Source organism: Rhinopithecus bieti, unplaced genomic scaffold (assembly GCF_001698545.2).
Source record: "Rhinopithecus bieti isolate Rb0 unplaced genomic scaffold, ASM169854v2 scaffold_1599, whole genome shotgun sequence".
In the NCBI taxonomy this organism is placed as follows: domain Eukaryota; kingdom Metazoa; phylum Chordata; class Mammalia; order Primates; family Cercopithecidae; genus Rhinopithecus; species Rhinopithecus bieti.
The window spans coordinates 446,601-452,649 of NW_016804139.1; the positions used below are offsets into that span (position 1 = coordinate 446,601).

At 41.4% G+C, this 6,049-nt stretch overlaps 1 protein-coding gene and 1 long non-coding RNA gene across 3 annotated transcripts in view; one reads left to right on the forward strand and one right to left on the reverse strand.

Annotated features, from left to right (window-relative positions):
- ZCCHC4 (zinc finger CCHC-type containing 4) overlaps window positions 1-6,049 on the reverse strand; it is a 62,032-nt gene that overhangs the window by 38,871 nt on the left and 17,112 nt on the right. The window lies entirely within an intron of this gene.
- LOC108525985 (uncharacterized) overlaps window positions 2,237-6,049 on the forward strand; it is a 26,547-nt gene continuing 22,734 nt past the window's right edge. The window contains exon 1 of the long non-coding RNA XR_001884389.1: window positions 2,237-2,409. This is a non-coding gene — a long non-coding RNA (uncharacterized LOC108525985). The remainder of the gene's footprint in view (window positions 2,410-6,049) is intronic.

Below are 6,049 nucleotides of genomic sequence, written 5' to 3' on the forward strand. Positions count from 1 at the left end.
ACATACCTTGGTGTTCCAACACACAGTACTCTTCTGAATCCAAGGGCAGAGAAGATAATTCTTTAAAAAATCATATCACATACCTTGGTGTTCCAACACACAGTACTCTTCTGAATCCAAGGGCAGAAAGTAAGTCTACCAAGAACTGACAGCTCCGATCAGCAAACAGATACTGGGCATTTGTCTTCTTGTTTTCCAGTGGATAAAGGAGTTGACTGGGTCTTCTTAACTGGGTGATGGACACGTCACCCAGAACCTGATGCTCACTATGTTGCCCCAGTCATCTGGTAACAGCAACTGCTGACATCTTTGACAAAACTTTCTCTGAGTCAAGGGCAACTCAATAATCTTCAAGTACCTTCAAAACAAAATAAAACACAAATAAATATGTTTTAAATTTATTTTGTAAACACAACGTGTTTTGCTATTTTAGCATCCAAAAGTATTCTTACTTCCTAAAGAGTACTGCATAAAGAAGAAAGGAAGAAATCTGTGGAATGTTGGCTAGAATTTATGTCTGGTTGCATACCTGCAAACAGGAAAAGCATCAGCAATTTCATAAGAATTGAGACGCTCCAATTTAGTCACTGAATGAAGATCAATATCCATTTAAAATGTGAACATAATATATTACTCAAACAACTTAGTAGTAATGACAACTACTATCAAGTTTAAATTTATTGACAAATCCACGTGTTCTAACTTTTACCTGTTAAACATTCTGGCTCACTTGACAGTCATTTTAAAATGAGAAATTAAGATCATTCTTCAAGTTCTTATGACATACTTAGCAAGAAAAATCACCTCCTAAAAGAAAAGATGTTTCTCAAAGCTCCTCTGTTCTTAGCAGTACTGATGGAGTTATAAGCTCATCTCCAAAACAGCAAGACAATATTCAAAGCCTTAAAAAAGACTACACTGAATATCCCATTTGATTTCTTCCAAGTCACCCTTATATCCTATTTCAAAGTCACCATTTCTTTTTTCTTTTTTTAAACTTTATTAGAGATTATTGAAGAGAGAAAATAATCATGGTCAGTATGTTTAAAAACTGCTGGTTTTATATATGTGATGCCAGCTATGATACCAGAGTAACAAAACAAAAGAAAAATAAATAATATGATTGAGGACCGTGGAGAGTCAGAAATGTCTAAAACTAAGCAGGTGAAAATAAATAGTGCACTAAACAATCCTTATAGTTTGGAAAGAGTCATATCATTTTTTTTCTTTTTTTTTTTTTTTTTTTTTTGAGATGGGAGATGGAGTCACCCAGGCTAGAGTGCAGTGGCACAATCTTGGCTCACTGCAGCCTCCACCTCTCAGGTTCAAGCAATTCTCCTGCCTGGGCCTCCCAAGTAGCTGGGACTACAGGCACACACCACCACATCCAGCTAATTTTTCTATTTTTAGTAGAGACAGAGTTTCACCATGTTGGCTAGGCTGGTCTCAAACTCCTGACCTCAGGTGATCCGCCTGCCTCGGCCTCCCAAAGTGCTGGGATTACAGGCATGAGCCATCACGCCTGGCCTAGTCATACAGTTTGGATGGAACTAAATTCAGGAACTGCAACATAAAAACTGTGAACTTAATATGTAATCAAAGTGAGTTTTAAATTTTTTATATCTAAGCACAGTTTCACTTCAAAGCACCCAAGGCAGTGACAAATAGATATTCTGAATGGCTGCAGCAAGAAATAAACTATCATGCCAGTAATTTAAATGTTTCTATTTCTACGATAACTGTTCTTTTGACAGCTTTATCTAAAACTAGAAAGAAAAAAGAGATCGAGGGATATTAGAAGAAACTTCTAAGTAATTCAAAGTGAGAATGCCAGTAAAAGAAAGGGCCCTATGACATGAAATGCAAGGGAAAGAACCAATAAACACTCTTCGACAACAGAGACACTGAATTTACTACTATTACCTTTCATCACTAAGTACTAACAATGTTGAACAGGCCAGGAACAGTGGCTCATGCCTGAAATCCCAGCGCTTTGGGAGCCTGAGGCAGGAGGATCACTTGAGACCGGGAGCTTGAGAGCAGTCTGGGCAACATAGTTGAGACTCCATCTCTACAAAAAATTTTAAAAATTAGCCAGGTGTGGTGGTACATGCCTGTAGTCCCAGCTACTTAGGAGGCAGAGGCAGGAGGATCACTTGAGCCCAGGAGTTCAAGGCTGCAGTGAGCTATGATGACGCCACCACACTCTAGCCTGGCAACAGAGTGAGGCTCTGTCTCTAAAAGAAAAAAACGCTTCCACAGACAGTTATGATGGAGTAAGAGAGACCAGATTTACCATTCTGGCCTTCAAAAGAAGTTTTAAAAAGACAAAATATATGGAAACAGCAGTTTTAAGATATCGGACAACTAGCAGCCCAAAACAGTGAACCCCGAGGGAAGGGAACAGAGGTGAGTGGTACGGCTGCCCAGCTTCCTGCCTGCCGAGAGCCGGCGGCACAGGGATGGGGAACTGACACACAGCCTAAGGAATTGATGAGACAGAGCTGAGCACTCCAGGAGGCTAGGCGGCCAGAATTCACAGGAAGAGTACTGGGGGGATAACCAGGGAGGACAGGAGAGCAGAAAGCTGTACACTGAGAGAGAGAAAAAATGCTCCAAGACTAGCTGACGATTCCCCTCGAGTCTTCGGCTGAGTACTGAGCAGCACACGCATGTGCAGAAACTCCCCAAGGCGAGGGAAAGAACCACTGGCCAGAAGCAGGTGGAATCATCACTGGAAAACACACACAGGTCCAGAATGGTTTGTCTCCCAACAAGCCAAAGTGGAAATGCCTCACAATACACAAGTACTCAAGTACTCAGAAGAGCACTGCCTCAGTAGGGAGGAAAAATTAGCCCTAGAACCATGAAAGGTTGCTCAGTCCTGCCTAAAAAGCTTAAAGACAAGCCTTCAAAAGCAGGGTCAGCAAACTCTCTGCAAAGGATCAGATAATAAATATTTTGAGATTGGCAGGCCATAAAGTCTCTCAGTCACAACTATTCTGTAGTGATACCACAAAAGCAAACACAGTCAAGTGAAAAGGCATGGCCAGAGTTGGCCACAGGTAGTAGTTTGCTAAATCCTGCTCAAGAACGTCAAACTACAACAAGTAACTGTCCCAGAACAAAATAAAAAATATATAAAGGAATTAAAAATATCCAGTATACAACATGGTAAATTCCACACTACTAGTATCCAATAAAATATTACCAGATATGCAAAGAAACAGAAAAACATGACTCATGAGCAGCAAAAAAAAAAAAAAAAAAAAAAAAAAAAAAAAAAAAAAAAAAAAAAAAAAAAAAAAAAAAAAAAAAAAAAAAAAAAAAAAAAAAAAAAAAAAAAAAAAAAAAAAAAAAAAAAAAAATTAGCCAGGTGTGGTAGCTCACATCTGTAATCCCAGAACTTTGTGAGGCTGAAATCAGTGTCAGCTGAGGTCAGGAGTTTGAAACCAGCCTGGCCAACATGGCGAAACCCTGTCTCTACTAAAAATACAAACATTAGCCGGGCGTGGTGGAGCACACCTGTAATTCCAGCTACTTGGGAGGCCGAGGCAGGAAAATCACTTCAACACAGGGGGCGGAGGTTGCAGTGAGCTGAGATCACACCACTGCACTCCAGCCTCAGTGACAGAGTGAGACTTTGTCTCAAAAATATAAAAAATTAAAAAATCAAAATCAAAAAGTCTAAACAAACCCAGAAATGACATAGGATGATATTGGTAGAGACATTAAAGCCACTCATTGTAACTAAATTCCATGTGTTCAAGAAGCTGCAGGAAAGCATGAGCCTGTTAAGCAAAGACATACAAAATATAAAAACATCCGGCCAGGCGCGGTGGCTCACGCCTGTAATTGCAGCCGAGATCGCACCACTGCACTCCAGTCTGGTGACAGAGCGCGACTCTGTCTCAAAAAAAAAAAGGAAAATATAAAAAGACCAAATCTACAAAGGTTTGTTAAAATTATTTACTTAAAAAAAAAACACCCTACATGGGAATAACAGTAGTTCAGGGGCTAAAGAGAAAAGCTTTGTGAACTTGAAGGCATGGTCTCAGAAAGATATAAAATGAAAAACTGAGGGGCCTAAATATGTGGAAATGAAGCCCTCAAAATAAAGGGGAGGGTGGATTTTGAAAATATAATAAATGATAATTTTCAAAATTACATCAAAAGATCCACGAAGCTCGGAGAACCACAGTACAAGAAACATGAAGGAAAACTACAAGGCACATCATAATAAAATTACTTATTTATTTTCTTTTTTTTTTTGAGACAGAGTCTCATTCTGTCACCCAGGCTGGAGTACAGTAGTGTGATCACAGCTCACTGCAACCTTGACCTCCCAGGCTCAAGTGGTCCTCCCACTCGGCCTCCTCAGCAGCTACAACTACAGGTGCTTGCCACCACACCTGGCTAATTTTTGTATTTTTTGTAGAGACAGGGTTTTGCCATGTTGTCCAGGCTGGTCTAAACTCCTGGGCTCAAGTGACCCACTTCCTTTGGCCTCCAAAAGTCTTGGAATTATAGGCACGAGCCACTGCACCTGGCCAGAATTATTTAAAATCATTGGTAGGCCAGATGCAGTGGCTCACACCTGTAATCCTAACACTTGGGGAGGCCAAGGTGAGAGGATCGCTTGAGCCCAGGAGTTTGAGACCAGCATGGGAAACGTGGCAAGACCCTGTCTCTACAAAAAATACAAAAATTAGCCAGGTGTGGTGGCAAGCACCTGTAGTTGCAGCTGCTCAGGAGGCTGAGGTGGGGGGACTGCTCGAGCCTGGGAGGTCAAGGCTGCAGTGAGCTGTGATTGTGCCAAAGCACTCCAGCCTGGGTGACAGAGCAAGATCCTTTCTCTAAACAAAGATAAAGAGAAACCAGAGGAAAAAAGATAGATTGTGGACTGGGCACGGTGGCTCAAGCCTGTAATCCCAACACTTTGGGAGGCTGAGGTGGGCGGATCACTTGAGGTCAAGAGTTCGAGACCAGCCTGGCCAACATGGTGAAACCCCTTCTCTACGAAAAATACAAAAATTAGCTGGGTATGGTGGTGGGTGCCTATGATCCCAGCTACTCAGGAGGCCAAGGCAAGAGAATTGCTTGAACTCGGGAGGCAGAGGTGGCAGTGAGCCGAGATCGTACCACTGCACTCTAGCCTGGGAGACAGAGTGAGACTCCGTCTTGGGGAAAAAAAAAAAGATAGATTATGTACAGAGGAACAGAGATAAAGATAAAAATGACATCAGGCTTCTCACTGAAAACAATACAAGCAAGATGACATTGGGTCAATACCAATTCTACACAAATTCTTTCAAAAAACTGGAGAACACTTCCCAATTCATTTCATGAGGCCACCATTATCCCAATACTAAAACCAGGGGAAAAAATACAAGAAAACTACAGACAAACATGTCTCATGAACACAAACTCAAAAATTGTTAACAAAATGTTAGCAAATCAAAACCAGCAATATATAAAAAGGTTATTACATCATGACCAAATACAGTTTATCCTAGCAAAGCAAGGTTGTTTAAAAGTTTGAATTCAATCAATGTAATTCATATTAACAGGTTTTTTTGAAAAAAAGATAATTTCATTAGGTGCCCCCCCAAAAAAGCACCTGACAAAATCAAACACCCACTGATGATAAAGATTCTCAGGCTGGGTATGGTGGTTCATGCCTATAATCTCAGCACTCTGGGAAGCCTGAGGCAGGAGGACTGCTTGAGCCCAGGAGTTTGAGACCTGCCTGGGCAACATAGTAAGATCCTCATCTCTTCAAAAAGTAAAGGAATTAGCTGGGTGTGGTAGTACGTACCGATAGTCCCAGCTACTGGGGAGGCTAAGGTGGAAGGATCACTTGAACCCAAGAGGTAGAGGCTACAGTGAGCCATGATTGTCCCACTGCACTTCAATCTGGGTGACAGAGTGAGACAGACAGAAAGAAAAGAAAGAAAGAAAAAAAGACAGGAAGGGAGGGAGGGAAAGAAGGAAGGAGGGAGGGAGGGAGGGAAGGAAGGAGGGAGGGAGGGAAGGAAGGAGGGAGGGA